The 18,812-nt window shown below is 42.1% G+C and overlaps 1 protein-coding gene across 7 annotated transcripts in view; it reads right to left on the bottom strand.

The window, feature by feature from the left end:
- The window catches only part of LOC118362657 (fermitin family homolog 2), a 90,154-nt gene that overhangs the window by 46,002 nt on the left and 25,340 nt on the right, over window positions 1–18,812 (bottom strand). The window lies entirely within an intron of this gene.

The following is an 18,812-nucleotide window of genomic DNA, read 5'->3' as shown; positions in this document are numbered from 1 at the left end:
TTCACATAGGATTTATGAATTTCAATAAATCCATTGAGAATATACACCATCAAAAATAAATGTATTAATTAATTTATGCATGTCCTAAGAAACATAACAAAACATTTTCAAAATAATAAAATAGCATATTTTGAGTTTAATTAGACCAGTTCAGGGCCTGTGCAGTCATTGCTGCGCCATCCAAATGAAATCAATAGGCCTACAGTACACTTGATTTAGGCTACATTATTGCATGCTAAATGTTTCTGATCAGTGATCGATGAGCTATACCACCTCGCCTCCACTTATTTTCCCAGTCAGAAACCAATTAACCAAATAGCCTATAAAGACAGAGATTCAGTTTAACAAAATCACATTGATTGATTATCAGACCAGTCAGTTAAGTCACATGCTTTTGGTTGAGAGTAGGTCTAGGCTACTAAACGACTGAGTGAAAAGCAAAATAATCTACTTGTTAAACTAAATAACATGGGAAAATGATTATGAGCCCACTAGACAAGATGACCATGGGCAGCTCTCACCTCAACTAACATTTCCCCAACCTAATTGTAGCCTAACCAATATCCAAACAACAGAAATCTGACATTTATTGATTTATCAAGACGAGTCCCCACAATTGCCTCAAAGCAGTGTGATGGCGCTGTCCCAATCAAAACAGTGCTGAAATCATCCTCTAGTTGACCACACACGGGTAGGCTATTGCTTTAAATATATTACAAGGATTGGTAGACTTTGGGAGTTTCAGTAAGCAACAAACGAATACATGCCTTCAATTGCCATTCACTGATATGTATTCCCACAGTAATTCTTTATGGATCCATCCAGGTGTGGGTAAGGACACATGCTTAGTGGTGGGCTATGTGAAGTGCATGCAACATTTCGAACTGGCAGGAGGATGGTTAACTGGCGCTGAGCATAATGCTTGCCAATGTCGCCTCAGCATTGCTCCTACCTTCCATACTAAGCCGTAGGCAGAACGTTAACGAAATTATTACTTGGTCGTTTGGGGGAAATAAAAGTTTTGGCTTTCATCCTGGCAATAGCTTTCAAATATAAGGAAGAGAAAAGAAAGTTAGTGGAAAAAAGTAATAGTATGAAGGGATATAAGTGTGTGTCCCCTTTGAGCGCTGTCTTCATAGAGAACGTGAAAAGCCCAGGGATTTGAGGGAACTGAAAGCAGCTGGTTAAGGGATTACTTTGCTTTCTATTCCAAATGCAGTATTGTGATGACCTGCTTTCTGAGGCTGTTTTCCCTTTGAACCTCTAATACCTTAGAGCCCAGGAGCAGAGAAAATATGTTTTCATGCTACCACTCACAGGTGAAAGATGGACAGCCTGTACTGTTCCTTAAGACCCACATATTGGCAGTGGAAGAATGGATATCATATCTGATGGCACTGGGATACATGGTGAATATAGCACGGTTTACACTTCTGATGCAGACATATCGGGGATCAAGCACTTCAAGCATCTACTGATTTTTGCAGATTCAAACAGATGTCATACCACTAAGCGTACGTGTGTGTGTGTGTGTGTGTGTAAGACAAGTCATCATGACGTAACCATTGTGAGATGTGCTGGGAAAAAAATCACGGACAACATTAACGGGCGTATCAGCAGATGTTCCCTACAGCAACGACATAATCACTCTGGCACACATCCAGAAAGACACTCTCCTGAGTGGTGTCCCATCCCATCCCCCACCCCTCTCCCCCTCTTTTCACCTACCCCCTTCTCTCCTGGAAGCATTGAGTGAAGCACTGAGTCACTGTTTCTAGTGGACTATGACATTGATCCAGTCAGTCTTTCCAGGGGCCACACCTCCACGTTATTTCTATTTCTAGAATATCACTGAGTCATCATCATCATCACAGACCCTTAAGATGACTCAATTCTGCCGTTTTAGAACAGTATGACCCTATATAGTAGGTTGGGACCCACTGCTGTGTTGTGGCATTCTAATCCCTCTTCGATTAATAAAAGGTGGTTGTGGTTAGAAACATGGTTTTGTCCGTTTAGACTCTAAACTTTAGAGGGAATAGTCTAGACTTTGGGAGGGTCATTATTTTAGAGCACGCCTCTGTGTAGGAAAGCTACCATTATAATTATGACTACCTGAAGGGAGTCATCTGTATGATGCTCATTTAGAGTACTTACAGTGCATTTGGAAAGTATTCAGACCTAGACTTTTTCCACATTTTGTTACGTTTAGAGCTGTTGCGGTGACCGTATTACCACCACACCGACAGTCACAAGTCATGAAGGCAGTCAAATTCCACGTGACCATTTAGTCACTGTAATTAGGCTTCTCCAAGCTCCGATGCTGCTGCTGGTCATTAGTAGCCTACCCAACTTGCTAACTGCCTGGTACTCAGCATTCTATTGTCCCTCTAATCACTTTGACATCAATGCAAACATCTAATCAAACACTCCATGAGTGCCCATGAGCTCATGTTGCGCAACATTTCTATGGGTTATGCAATTGCTTAAGAAAACAGACTGGTGGCCGCTTATAAAAAGAGGATACCATCAGCTTTCTATAGGCAGGGCCTAGTATATTTATTTCTCAACTTTCCTGATATTAAGCACATTGCTTACATTTACAACATGAGTATAGACTACCAGGTTGGCATGAAAATGAACCACAGAGAAAAGTCCTCCATTCGCTATTTAAGTTCATAGATTACATGTATTTTTTCCCGCTGCCCAATTTTTGGTTTGTATCACACCTCATGTAGCCTAGCCCATAGGCCTATGTGTTTTAATAAGGTTTGTATCACACCTCATGTAGCCTAGCCCATAGGCCTATGTGTTTTAATAAGGTTTGTATCACACCTCATGTAGCCTAGCCCATAGGCCTATGTGTTTTAATAAGGTTTGTATCACACCTCATGTAGCCTAGCCCATAGGCCTATATGTTTTAATAAGGTTTGTATCACACCTCATGTAGCCTAGCCCATAGGCCTATATGTTTTAATAAGGTTTGTATCACACCTCATGTAGCCTAGCCCATAGGCCTATGTGTTTTAATAAGGTTTGTATCACACCTCATGTAGCCTAGCCCATAGGCCTATGTGTTTTAATAAGGTTTGTATCACACCTCATGTAGCCTAGCCCATAGGCCTATGTGTTTTAATAAGGTTTGTATCACACCTCATGTAGCCTAGCCCATAGGCCTATGTGTTTTAATAAGGTTTGTATCACACCTCATGTAGCCTAGCCCATAGGCCTATATGTTTTAATAAGGTTTGTGTCACACCTCATGTAGCCTAGCCCATAGGCCTATATGTTTTAATAAGGTTTGTATCACACCTCATGTAGCCTAGCCCATAGGCCTATATGTTTTAATAAGGTTTGTATCACACCTCATGTAGCCTAGCCCATAGGCCTATATGTTTTAATAAGGTTTGTATCACACCTCATGTAGCCTAGCCCATAGGCCTATATGTTTTAATAAGGTTTGTATCACACCTCATGTAGCCTAGCCCATAGGCCTATATGTTTTAATAAGGTTTGTATCACACCTCATGTAGCCTAGCCCATAGGCCTATGTGTTTTAATAAGGTTTGTATCACACCTCATGTAGCCTAGCCCATAGGCCTATATGTTTTAATAAGGTTTGTATCACACCTCATGTAGCCTAGCCCATAGGCCTATGTGTTTTAATAAGGTTTGTATCACACCTCATGTAGCCTAGCCCATAGGCCTATATGTTTTAATAAGGTTTGTATCACACCTCATGTAGCCTAGCCCATAGGCCTATATGTTTTAATAAGGTTTGTGTCACACCTCATGTAGCCTAGCCCATAGGCCTATATGTTTTAATAAGGTTTGTATCACACCTCATGTAGCCTAGCCCATAGGCCTATGTGTTTTAATAAGGTTTGTATCACACCTCATGTAGCCTAGCCCATAGGCCTATGTGTTTTAATAAGGTTTGTATCACACCTCATGTAGCCTAGCCCATAGGCCTATATGTTTTAATAAGGTTTGTATCACACCTCATGTAGCCTAGCCCATAGGCCTATATGTTTTAATAAGGTTTGTATCACACCTCATGTAGCCTAGCCCATAGGCCTATATGTTTTAATAAGGATTGTGTCACACCTCATGTAGCCTAGCCCATAGGCCTATATGTTTTAATAAGGTTTGTATCACACCTCATGTAGCCTAGCCCATAGGCCTATGTGTTTTAATAAGGTTTGTATCACACCTCATGTAGCCTAGCCCATAGGCCTATATGTTTTAATAAGGTTTGTAGTAGCCAAATAACTTCAAATTAAATTAAGCCTAATTGGCATACATAAGCAGCGGTGAGTTTCAAGGTTGGGGAAGATAATTTACCATAAAAATGCACCTTTATAATAAAAGCGTTATATGCATAATTGCATTTGTGGTCACTTTTGATAATGGCGTTTTCTACTAATGGAACATTCACGCTTATAGCCTACTACCATGTGCACATGGCTGTGCTTATAATTACAATAAATAATTAAGTAAGCAAGCATATTGAAAATCGGCCGATATTAGCTAAAAATGGCAACATCGCCATCGGCCAGATGTCTAGTTTAACGCAGATGTGCAAAACCGATGTCTAAGCTGAAGTGCATACCTATATAACGTAGGTAGATGACGTAATGACGCCACGGAAAATACAGCATTACACAGAACAAAAGCAGAAACACACTAAGGGCACACTTCCAACAACTAAACAAGTTCAAGTCCAGCAGTCATTTGAAAGAGTAAGAACATTTCAGATAGACAACTCACTAAGGCAAAATCCATTAAAGCCAAGATAATTCATTGCCCTTGACAATCAACCGCTCTCGGTCGTGGATGATGTTGGCTTTCGTCAACTGGTCGAGCACCGATATACACTACGAAGTAGGCACTATTTTTCAGATGTTGACCTACTGGAGTCACACAATATTGTTGAAACGCACATTCATGAGCTACTTGCTATGAGTGTCACTGCTATTAGCTTCATGACGGACATTTGCACCAGCGATGTCAGCCCCATGAGCATGTAGAGTCTGACAGCACAGTGAGTCGACAAGGATTTCCTACTGAGGAAAGCTGTATTGCATGTTCAAGAATATGCTGGTTCTCATACCGCTGCTGCCATTTTAATGGCATTTGAGAACATGTTTGAAACTTGTTAACATGAACACACTTCTAGCGCCATTCAAACAACTGACTGGAGAAATAAGCTCAACTGCGTCTGCAGCAGAAGTGATACCCTCTGTCATGGCATTGAAAAACCTGCTCAACAAAACTTCCGACACATACCGTGGGGTTAAAACTCTCAAATGTTCTCTACAAGAGGCTGTGAACAAGCAATTCGGTGGCATTCTCTCTGCGCCTCTTTTCTGTGTAGCCACCATGCTCGATGCTAGGTATAAGGGCCGCTACTTTGATGCAGACAAGAAACAGGGTAACTTGACATTCATCTTTCCCTTGATTCTGACTAGTCTCCCAGTCCCTACTGCTGAAAAACATCCCCACAGCATGATGCTGCCACCACAATGCTTCACCGTAGGGATGGTGCCAGGCTTCCTCCAGACTTGACGCTTGGCATTCAGGCCAATGAAATCAATCTTGGTTTCATCAGACCATCTCCACAGATTAACCACCATCTCCACAGATTAACCATCAGGTTCTTGGTCACCATCCTGACCAAGGCCCTCCTCCCCCGATTGCTCAGTTTGACCGGTCGGCCAGCTCTAGGAAGTCTTCGGGGTTCTAAACATCTTCCATGTAAGAATGATGGAGGCCACTGTGTTCTTGGGGAACTTCAATGCTGCATACATTTTTTGCTACCCTTCCCCAGATCTGTGCCTCGGCACAATCCTGTCTTTTCTATGGACAATTCATTTGACCTCATGGCTTGGTTTTTGCTCTGACATGCCCTGTCAACTGTGGGACCTTATACAGACAGGTGTGTGCCTTTCCAAATAATTTCTAACTAATTGAATTTACCACAGGTGGATTCCAATCAAGTAGTCTAAATACTTTAAGTGCACTAGAATCTACTTAATATTCAGGATTTGTAGGCTCGTCCATCAGCGAATATAATTTCCAATCCAAACTACCAAGGGAGAGTCCGGAAATATTTGTTCTGTATGACACGAGCTATCTGGTTATGGCTAAGCAGTCTCATACGTTGGCACATTCAACAAGAACCTACTTATGATTCATTCTGCACAGCTTCTGCCTTTCAAATCCAGAGTTGGGTGCCATGGCAACCTCAGTCAAGGTAGCGTGGCATACTGTGCTTTGTTGACAACCTTAAAATCACTCTTACAGGTGAGTGACATGGGTGAATTTACATTGTGCACTGAACCCAACTACTGACTGTTAGCAAACCTAACCAAACTGGCTGAGGTCTAGTGATTTCAGATTAAGATGAAACAAAAGTAGAGAGAAAACAGCATCTCAGTGTAAACTGGTTCAGATACTATAATAGTAGGATAATATTGTGATAGTTCTGGGTCAGGTATTCCCAAACTGGGGTACAAATATAAATGTGATTGACATGTAAAAATAAACATTACAGAAATTCTTTATTTCCAAACAGTCCATTTATATTTTCCAACAGGGATATACATTTGGGTGAGGTTTTATTCCTCGCCCGAGTAGCCTCGTTTCACTGCCAAACATAAAATTAAACCATCTAATGTTCAGCGAAATAACAATACAATGTCAAATACAGATAAGCCTGGTCAAATAAGTAACATCCAATCAAATTAACCGTTACTCTCATGGGAACCTTCACTCTTCTGCAGACATTTAGAAACATGACAATTTGAAAAACAAGCAATGGGATTTTTTTGAGCGAGAATAAAGATGACATTCGAGTAGTAAGACATGTATTAAAAGCAACAGATACCATTAATTAGAAGGGGCTACAAGCGTCTTATATGGTGGGCTACCGAGTGGCTCGGACAGGCAGGCCCCATATTATTGTGGAGGGCTTAATTCTTCCTGCTGCTGTGGATTTGGCTGGGACAATGCTGGGGGGAAAGGCCCAAAAAACGAGAGAGACAAGGCCTTCATCAAACAACACTTTCACGATGCATCAGTGGCATGACAGGAGATGTTTTGAGTCAATTACTGCTTCGCATACAAGCCAGTGAATTATATGCGTTACAGCTGGATGAGTCAACAGACATGGCGGGCCTGGCACAGCTCCTGGTATATGTCCGTTACGTTTATGGGGTGTCAATTAAGGAAGACATTCTTTTAAGTACTGGACAGCTTTGTGACATCAAATGGACTTTGATGGTCAAGATGTGTTGGTATCTGTACTGATGCCGCAAAAGCCATGACAGGGAGACATAGTCGAGTGGTAACGCGCGTTACAAGCAGTTGCACTGTAGCATCCACCAAGAGGCTCTTTCTGCCAAAGGAATGCCTGAAAGCTTGAAATACGTTTTGGACACTAATAGGGAAATCGGTTAGCTTTGTTAAAGCAAGGCCCCTGAACTCTCATGTATTTTCTGCACTTTGCAATGATATGGGGGGCGACCATGTAACGCTTTTACAACATACAGAAGTGCGTTGGTTATCAAAGTATTGACACATTTCTTTTAAATTGAGAGATGAGCTTAAATTTTTCTTTACTGACCATCATTTTCACTTGTCTGACCGCTTGCATGATGATGAGTTTCTCACACGACTGGCCTATCTGGGTGATGTTTTGTCTCGCCTGAATGATCTGAATCTAGGATTACATTTACATTTAAGTCATTTAGCAGACGCTCTTATCCAGAGCGACTTACAAATTACAGGGACTCTCCGCAACTATATTCAACGTGCAGGACAAAATTGAGGCTATGATTAAGAAGTTGGAGCTCTTCAACACACAAGTCTTTATATCATTGTAGGATTTTTTTTTGTGGAAATGAATTCTAGCTTACGGACAATGTCAAATGCGATATAGCAAAATTATTGATTATTATTATTTGTGCTCTGGTCCTATGAGAGCTCTCCCCACGAGCCGGGTTGTCACAAACTCACAAAAAACAACATTTGAGAGTGCGCCGACTCTGGTGCTAGCAGCTGGAGGTTGAATTATGGAAGGGGTACGGGACTATAAAAAGTTTGGGAACCACTGGTCTGGATGAATGGATGACGGTGTTGTGCAGGTAAGGGAGTTGTTTGTCAAGCTGTTGCTTTGGAGTGTTTATCTATGTGGGTTATCTTGGCACTTGACTGTAAACATTACACACTTTATATTCAGGAGAGTGTATATGTGGGGTCTAGTTGTCACCAGCATGTTCTAATGCCTCTGCTGTGTGGCATACAACTTCATTGCCCCAAACAAACTTATCTAGTATATTTCTGAAGTCTGGTTATGGCTGAACTGAGGAAAGAGGGAGAAAGGGATATTGAAAATAGACATGTGTGTATTTTCATAGCTATCCACAGAATTTCCCTCATGCAACCTAGCAATTTCTGGTGTTTTTGCACCAAGAGTACTATGCATTGGGCAATGTAGGTCTTAACCACAGTCCAATGTGTAGCTATAGCGGTTCTCCTTGGCTCTTCATGTATACAAACATACAGCAGTCATTCTCCCTCGCCAGATGGAGTCAGTTTCTTTCCACTTCCCAGAGGGCTGTGCTGCTGCTGCTGAGGTTCTGTCCCAACCTCCCCGCCCATTGCCAAACCCCATTGGCCAGCATTTTCATTATTATTTTATGACATCACTGCGTTGTGCTTGGGAGAGGGCTGGTCCTATAAATATCTGTCAAGCAGCCTCAATAAAAAACCTGGTAATTCAATCTGTAAAGAGGAGAGAGAGGGAAGAGAGCGGGCCAATGACATCTCCCAGATAAAAATGCTACCTGCTTGCTTGCCAGGTCTGACGTAATGGGGGGGGCTAAGTAATTGGGTGTATTAAATGCAGACCGAGTCCTTGGGAAGAGTGGTGAGGGATGGAGAGGTTGTAGAGTGGTAGAAATAATGTTTTATGAACTCTGTGGACACATGTTCTGAAAGGAGGTGTGTGTGCGCGCGCATATCAATCTATCATCTTTCTGTACAGTGAGTGCGTAGTCTGCGTACTAATGTGAGTAATTTGAATTGGTAAGTGCTGTCAAACAGTGCTTTTCATTCACCATCACGACCATGGAATTGCCGCAGTTAACACAAACAGTTTATAAACCAACCAAGCCCTTCCCTTTCTCACTTTCAGGTCTCTATTTTAACAAGCCTAACGCAACAATCAGTCAATCTAAGTAGTGCTATAGGTTCGAGGGTGTGTTGCTATTTTCACAAGCACAATTATTGGCGCAGTTGCTGGGTGGGTGGAGGCTTGGCCCCTCTCCGGCCAATCAGAAAGTGCTCTATGGCTAAATGTGTGGTTGCTTCAAGTTGTGTATTAAAGGTTTTTGGGTATTGTCTTGGAATCAACTCCAATTCTAATGTTAGTCCCTTATAGTTTGTTAAAAAAGCTTAAATAAAAAGTAAATGTAAACTTGCCCCATGTTTGCTAATTGTGTCCCATTTCAGGAAGCTAGGCATATGACGCACCTCACTAATTCACAGGAGAGGTATTTGAATGTAAAAAATCTATTTTAAAAAAATGGGGCAGAAATGCCTGCTGGAACATGTGATCTTATGTGCTTTAATAACAAACCTGTATCTGTAAATATCAATAAAATTGTCTAATTACGAGCCTAGTTAGTTTAGCCACAGAAAAAGACAGGAACCTTCCCGCTAGCCATTATTGGCTGAGATAAGAGATGAGTCCAGATTGGTCTGCCATGTATGCTTCAGGCTATAACATGAGCTGCTTGGTATGTGTAGATAACCCTTTAGTACCACAGTTTTTTCTAAGACATAACGTTATCCATGGAGAACGGCAAAAGTCTTGCTTACTGCTCTGAAAATTGCTGCCCTGAATTTAGCAGGTGCTATCGACAAAGTTCAGTGGGAAAAAGTTGTGATTGACAGCTTTCTGAACACGGTCAGTGTAAACCGGAGTGATCTCACACGACGGGCCAAGCAGTACAAACAAAAAAAATGGAAACGACACAGGACGTCTTAGTTAATAAACAGGGCACCGGCCTGCCGTGAAGCATTCAACCATGTATACGAGTTTACCTACATTTTCAGACATTGCAAGTTTATAATTTTGTCAAAAAGTCATTCGTTGCAAGTTAAAGTGTACTGTTAGCTAACGAACGTTAGCTTGCTAGCTAATGTTGTGTCTGATTGGTAATATTATTAATATCTCACAAAGCCGTTTGATTTGCTAGTTATATCCTAATCTTAGCTAGCTAACATTGAACCTAGTTTTTTAGCTTTAGCTAAGTGCAGATTCCTACTACAGAATTTCATGCATGGTGGCTAGCTAGCATTCCTTCTGTATCCTTTGCATGTGGCAAATAAACTTAGATTTTATTTGATATAGTGGGTGCTGACCAGAGACGGTAATGTGAAGAACAACATGACCTGCACCAAAGTCAGATTAGGATATAGGCCAAGGACTAGTTAGTGTACTTTTACCTGGAGTTTTTCCTTCATCTTTTCATACGTCGCCCCAGGGTAAGTTGTTTTTATTCACGTTATGTCAGAATGCACTCACTGTTCCAAAATAGTTATTGTTACACAACAGGACAATAAACACGTGTTGCCTGTTCATTATCTATAGGCAAGTTGTATTTTCTAACAGTTTAACAATTATCAATGTTTCCTCAAATCAAGTATGCAGAAATTTTAGTCCAGCACGAATTGGCCAATTTTCTGGTTGGTGCTTGCATCGCCTTCCTGGTTCCTTCCAGTTTTCCTTACAAATAATAACTTTGGACATGTGTGCATTCCTATCACATATTGTGTTGTCGTTGCTACTATAGCATACAGTATGTATGGAGCATAATGTATTTACAGCTTTATTTATGTTTTGAAGATTGTAATGGACACCTATGATGTGTGTAAAATACTTTAAAGGTTGTACTGATTATAATGAGCTAATGCTAAGCTATTTGCCAGCTAAGTGTGATGCCATGTTTGTTGACATTATACAAGGCATTCTGGGTGTCATGTAAACATCTGTCAGACCAAAGATGTTATGAGATGAAGGAATGGTTCACATTTTTCGGGTGAAATTCTGGTTGTGAATTAGGTGAAGTGAATGATCATAGACGACACAGCCCCTTCAAGATGCATACTGCAAACAGACCAATCTCATCTTGTCTCCTCCCATCTTTGTTTGACACGAATAACAAAAATGGCGGTGCGCACAAACTACAATCAGATTACTCACGATTTCTATAAAGTGTTTTACAAAATTATTTTGGTCAATGTTGAGCTCACATGTGACACAATTACAAATAGTAATTGCTATTAACATATTCATATTGTGGTTTCTAAATATGACCGCTTGTGTTACGTTAATATTTCCTCAGTTAGCGCTAGGACTAACGTAGCTTACAATTTCTGGTTTGGATGATTGTGTATGCTGTTGCTACTTCTGTGAATGTCTGAACATTGCATCCAAAAATATACTGGTCACATTCAGGACTTAACTTTGTAAGGACTGTGTTTGTGCAAAATGTTTGAAAAACAGTGTGGCTAGCTCAAAATTCAGACTGTTGCGTCAATCGAAACATTATAAATAAGTGTTCTAATCAAATCGGAATGATCATACACGTTTGTTAGTACATGTTAATAGGTTCACGTAGGCTACTACTTTCACCACAGCCTTTTTTTACTACACTACCTTACACTCAGTTTAGCACATGGTCTCACATGTGAATCCTTAAATATATGGGTGGGGCTAAGGCTTAAAGGAGTGTGAACGATGCTGAATAGGTGTAAACAAAGAGCTCTCTAATAGGTGCAGCAAAACATTCAAGGGACATTTTCTCAAGTGGGGCCACACCGGCAGTCACAAGTCATGATTGCAGTCAAATTCCACGTGACCACTTAGTCACGGTAACTACGCTTCTCTAAGCTCCGATGCAGCTGGTGGTCATAAGTATCCTACCAAACTTGCTATCTATTTTCCATCTAATCATACTGACATAAATGCAAATGTAGTCAAAAATCAAATCAAACACTCCATGAGTGCCCATGAGCTCATGTTGCGCAATAATTCTATTCGTGGCCTCTTTTTAACAGAGCATCCCATCAGCTTTCTATAGGCTAGGCCTACTATATTTATTTCTCAACTTTCCTAATATTTAGCACATTAAGGAGCTTTACAACAGGAGTATAGCCTACCTGGCTGGCATGAAAACTATCCTCTATTCGAGGATGTATTTTTTCCCCCTGCCCCTGTTCTGGAGACAGGTGCATGATAATGGTCCACACTAAATCAAAACTCATTTCATACATACAGTGGGAAACAAGCTGGTTGAGAGAATACCAAGAGAGTGCAAAGCTGTCATCAAGGCAAAGGGTGGCTACTTTGTTTAACACTTTTTGGGTTCCTACATGATTCCATGTGCTATTTCATAGTTTTGATGTCTTCTCTATTATTCTACAATGTAGAAAATAGTAAAAATAAAGAAATCCTGGAATGAGTAGGTGTGTCCAAACTTTTGACTGGCACTGTACATATTGGAATCATCTTACCGATCGCATTCACACATCTCCAGAAGTTAATATAATAATCATAATAATATTTGCATTGCATGCGCACCACGGACGTTCTCACGATAAAACCAGAATGATTCATTCTAATAAAAAATAATAAAAAACGAGTACTGTTTTTTCAACAATAAATCAAATGTGAGGATATCATAAAATTGGCAAGATAAAAAAGATAGTGCATTGTTGATTCAGACTTCGTTATAGTAGGCCTTAGGGTAAGGGTAGCATACGGAGTGCATGGGTTAAAAAAAATATGGAACGGAAAAACAAACAAGTGTTACAGGAAAATAACTTTAAATACAAGGTTCTCTCTTGTTTCATGATAGGTCTAGACACATAAGAGGGGGTTTTATGCACATCCAAAGCATGGCTAAAATAATGTAGGCCTGCCTTCAAAACATAGATCAAAAATAAGTAACATCAGCTCACTGTTTTGCTCTTCTCAAAAATGATATTTTAATAAAGCTTTGGTGATTAAGGTTTATTTCCAAACAGTCTCACGAGCAAAACACTATCAATAGTCTTATTTTGCCTACTTGATTACATTGGGCAGGACAAGAAGAAAAACAGTCTTCATTAAGAGGGGAGGCTATGCTTGTTTTTAACAAAAAAAAAAGGGGGGAGAAAAAACAGTAATGATATGTTTCTAGATACAGTACTAAGTATAGAGGCACCAAAAGCACGTTCCATGATCATATGCAGATGGCATTGAGGAGTACACCACATCAGTCACTGGCTTCATCAAAAAGAGAATCGATGACGTGGTCCCCACACAAATGGATTACTTCCGGCGCTGACAGACACGGCCGCCTCGCTTCAAGTTCCTGGGAAACAATGCAGTATTTTGTTTATTTACCTGTTATTTCTTACATTGTTACCCAAGGTAATCTTAGGTTTATAACATACAGTCGGGAGGAACTACTGGATATAAGAGCAACGTCAACTCACAATCATTACGACCAGGAATACGACTTTCCTGAAGCGGATCCTCTGTTTAGCCCACCACCCAGGACAATGGATGAGATTCCAGCCGGGGAACCAAAACAACGTCGCCGTAAAAGGGGCAGACGAAGCGGTTTTCTGGTCAGGCTCCGGAGACGGGCACATCGTGCACTGCTCCCGAGCATACTATTCGCCAATGTCCAGTCTCTTGACCACAAGGTTGCTGAAATCCAAACAAGGATAGCATTCCAGAGAGACACAAGAGACTAACGTTCTTTGCTTCACAGAAACATGGCTCAATCGAGACACGCTATCGGAGTCGGTACAGCCAGCTGGTTTCTTCACGCATCGCGCCGACAGAAACAAGCATCTTTCTGGTAAGAGGGGCAGGGGGTGTATGCCTTATGATTAACGAGACGTGTTGAGTTCCTGTATGTTATGATCACAAGTCCTTCTGTTCACCTGACTTAGAATTCCTCACAAATGTCAACCGCATTATCAACCAAGAGAATTCTCTTTGATTATAATCACTGAAAACTTTATTTGACTATGTAAACTGGAAACCACATATCCTGAGGCTGCATTCATTGTAGTTGGGGATTTAAACAAGGCTAATCAGAAAACAGACTCCCTAAATTCTATCAGTATATTGATTGTACTACTAGGGCTGGTAAAACCCTGGATGATTGTTATTCTAACTACAACCTATATAAGGCCCTCCCCTGCCCTCCTTTTGGAAAAGCTGACCACGACTCCATTTTGTTGCTCCCAGCCTATAGACCGAGACAAAAACAGGAAGCTCCCGCGCTCAGGTCTGTTCAATGCTGGTCCGACCAATCTGATTCCACGCTTCAAGATTGTTTCGATCACGTGGATTGGGATATGTTCCGCACTGCGTCAAATAACATTGATGAATACGCTGATTCGATGAGCGAGTTTATTAAAGTGCATCAGCGATGTCGTACCCACAGCAACTATTAAAACATTCACAAACCGTGGATTGATGGCAGCATTTGAGCGAAACTGAAAGCGCCAACCACTGCTTTTAACCAGGGCAAGGCTGGTCAGTAAGCATCAGTATAGAGACAAAGTAGAGTCGCAATTCAACGGCTCAGACACGAGGTATGTAGCAGGGTCTACAGTCAATCACGGATTACAAAAAGAAAACCAGCCCCTTCGTAGACCAGGTTGTCTCGCTCCCATACAGACTAAACAACTTCTTTGCTGGCTTTGAGGACAATTCAGTGCCATGGCCTGCTACCAAAACCTGCGGACTCTCCTTCACTGCAGCCGACGTGAGAAAACATTTAAACGTGTTAACCCTCGCAAGGCTGCAGGCCCAGACGACATCCCCAGCCGCGTCCTCAGATCATGCGCAGACCAGCTGGCTGGTGTGTTTAATGACATATTCAATCAATCCTTATCCCAGTCTGCTGTTCCCACATACTTCAAGAGGGCCACCATTGCTCCTGTTCCCAAGAAAGCTAAGGTAACTGAGCTAAACGACTGCCGCCCCGTAGCACTCACTTCCGTCATCATGAAGTGCTTTGAGACTAGTCAAGGACCATATCACCTCCACCCTACCTGACACCCTAGACCCACTCCAATTTGCTTACTGCCCCAATAGGTCCACAGACCACACAATCACACTGCACACTGCTCTAGGCATCTGGACAAGAGGAATACCTATGTGAGAATGCTGTTCATCAACTACAGCTCAGCATTCAACACCATAGTACCCTCCAAAATAGTCATCAAGCTCAAGACAATGGGTCTCGACCCCGCCCTGTGCAAATGGGTACTGGACTTCCTGACGGGCCGCCCCCAGGTGGTGAGGGTAGATAACAACATCTCCACCCTGCTGATCCTCAACACTGGGGCCCCACAAGGGTGCATTCTGAGCCCTCTCCTGTACTCCCTGTTCACCCACGACTGTTTGGCCATGCACGCCTCCAACTCAATCATCAAGTTTGCAGACGACACTACAGTAGTAGGCTTGATTACCAACAACGACAAGACGGCCTACAGGGAGGAGGTGAGGGCCCTCGGAGTGTGGTGTCGGGAAAATAACCTCACACTCACTGTCAACAAAACAAAGGAGATGATTGTGGACTTCAGGAAACAGCAGAGGGAGCACCCCCCTATCCACATCGACGGGACAGTAGTGGAGAGGGTAGTAAGTTAAGTTCGTCGCCATAAACATCACGGACAAACTGAATTGGTCCACCCACACAGACAGCGTGGTGAAGAAGGCGCAGCAGCGCCTGCCCTCCAGGACACCTACACCACCCGATGTCACAGGAAGGCCATCAAGATCATCAAGGACAACAACCACCCGAGCCACTGCCTGTTCACCCAGTTATCATCCAGAAGGCAAGGTCAGTACAGGTGCATCAAAGCAGGGACCGAAAGACTGAAAAACAGCTTCTATCTCAAGGGCATCAGACTGTTAAACAGCCACCACTAACATGGAGTGGCTGCTGCCAACATACTGACTCAACTCCAGCCACTTTAATAATGGAAAAATCTATGTAAAAAAAATGTATCACTAGCCACTTTAAACAATGCTTACATACCCTACATTACTCATCTCATATGTATATACTGTACTCTATACCATCTACTGCATCTTGCCTATGCCGTTCTGTACCATCACTCATTCATATATTTTTATGTACATAGTGGGGCAGAAAAGTATTTAGTCAGCCACCAATTGTGCAAGTTCTCCAAAGTGTGGGCCTGTGCCCAAGAACACTAAGGTAACCTTGCCTAAATGACTACCGACCAGTATCACTCACGTCTGTAGCCAAGAAGTTGCTTTGAAAGGCTGGTCATGGCTCACATCAACACCATCATCCCATAAACCAGCTCCAATTTGCATACCGCCCCAACAGATCCAAAGATGATGCAATCTCTATTGCACTCCACACTGCCCATTTCCACCTGGACAAAAGGAACACCTATGTGAGAATGCTATTCATTGACGACAGCTCAGCATTCAACACCATAGTGCCCCCAAAGCTCACTAATATGCTAAGGACCCTGGGACTGAACACCTCCCCCTGCAACTGGATCCGGAACTTGCTGACGGGCCACCCCCAAGTGGTAAGGGTAGGTAACAAGACATCCGCCATGATGATCCTCAACACGGGGGCCCCTCAGGGGTGCGTGCTCAGTCCTCTTCTGCACTCCCTGTTCACCCATGACTGCACAGCCAGGCACAACTCCAACACCATCATTAAGTTTGCTGATGACATAAGGGTGGTAGGCCTGATCACTGACAACGACAAGACAGCCTATAGGGAAGTGGTCAGAGACCTGGCCGTGTGGTGCCAGGACAACAACCTCTCTCAACGTGATCAAGACAAAGGAGATTATTGTGGACTACAGGAAAAAGAGGACCGAGCACACCCCCATCCTCATCGACAAGGCTGCAGTGGTGCAGGTTGAGAGCTTCAAGTTCCTTGGAGTCCACATCACCAACATGGTCCAAGCACACCAAGACGGTCATGAAGAGGGCACAACAAAACCTATTCCCCTTCAGGAGAAAAGATTTGGCATGGGTCCTCAGATCCTCAAAAGGTTTGACAGCTGTACCATCGAGAGCATCCTGACTGTTTGCATCCCTGCCTTGTATGGCAACTGCTCGGCCTCCGACCGAAAGGCACTACAGAGGGTAGTGCGAACGGCCCTGTCCATCACTGGAGCCAAGCCTCCTGCCGTCCAGGACCTCTATACCAGGCAGTGTCAGAGGAAGGCCCTAAAAATTGTCAAAGACTCCAGCCACCATAGTCATAGACTGTTCTCTCTGCTACCCCACAGCAAACGGTAGCGGAGCGCCAAGTCTAGGTCCAAGAGGCTTCTTAACAGCTTCATCCCCAAAGTCATAAGACTCCTGAACACCTAATCAAAAGGCTACCCAGAGTATTTGCATTGCGCCCCCCCTCCCCCTATCCACACAAGAACAAAGAAAATTGGTCATATAGACACCGAAACGCTATTATTTTACTGGAATAAACAATAACTTAAAAAGGGTGTTGTTAGAAAGGTTATGTCTCAACTCAAATGTTTTACAGAGCAGAACCTACTAAATGAAATAATCATCTTGATTTCAATATCTTAAAGTGAACATGCTATGCTGTTCAAACAGTTGGAGACTATTCAAACGATATGGTATATTGAGAATAGTTTAATTGTTCTACCTTGTCAGCAAGTAAATAGATTCAAGTAGGCTTGACTTGAAATATAAAGATACGCTGTCTACTCACTACCACATGGGCTTGAGCATGAATGATAGTTTATGAGACCCGTGTTAATGTTCTATAATGCCTGCAACAACAAGTTGGTCATTATTAGTGGATGTGCATTGTTCTGGTAAAATTTGTAACAAAATGGCATTTTTTCATAGACAGACTTGAAAGCCAGATCAGTAATTATTGCAAAAAAGGTTAAACAATTTTGATAAAATAATTACATTATTAGTGGGTCTTGCGGTTCTAGCCTTATATTTAGCCTAGGTAAATGCAGTGAATTGAGCTTTAAAATTGTGCAACAAAGCTTGTTTAGAGAAAATGTAATAAGATTCCGTATATCGTGAATCACCCATAAGTGTGAAAAAAATCTATATATAGTTTAGGCCATATTGCCCAGCCTTATGACAGGAGAGAGAGAGGGAGGGAGAGCGAAAGTGAGAAAGGAGTGGGATAGAGGGAAGTACATTATCCTGTCACATGTTGGCAGCTGCCAAGCTAGAAGTCACATGCTTTCTGTTGGGAGTTTACAATGCCCATAAAAGTAGACATAAGCTATTCTGACATTTGTGACAAGCCAGATATTTCCATTTCAAAACATAGCCTACACATTGACCATTTCAGCCTGTGTCATGTCAGAAGGGTCAAAGCCAAGTGGCAAAAACATTCAAATTAACATTGAACAACCTCAAGTAGAACCACCTCCCATTTTGTGCCTATTGACTGATTGCAACCCTAGCTGACCGTCACAAACTACATTATAACTTAGTGGTTAAAGAATAGCAACCAGAGATTAACTTGATAAGAAGCCTTAGAGTAAGGCCCAGAATCAGGCCCAGTGAACCCAATGGCCTTAAATTATCTGAATCTCCTCATGGCAAACCTAGAGCTCGAGGATTATTCTGCCTCTCCAGAGGCTCTGCCCTATTCCTGATGGCTCTGTAATGGATTATGCCTTTCCAAGACCGTTTCTTACACACACATTATATTCATAGCAACAAACATATTCATGTGAAA

Source organism: Oncorhynchus keta, chromosome 29 (assembly GCF_023373465.1).
Source record: "Oncorhynchus keta strain PuntledgeMale-10-30-2019 chromosome 29, Oket_V2, whole genome shotgun sequence".
NCBI lineage: Eukaryota > Metazoa > Chordata > Actinopteri > Salmoniformes > Salmonidae > Oncorhynchus > Oncorhynchus keta.
Note: the sequence above shows the minus strand (reverse complement) of the source record. Positions and strands in the feature narration are given on the sequence as shown.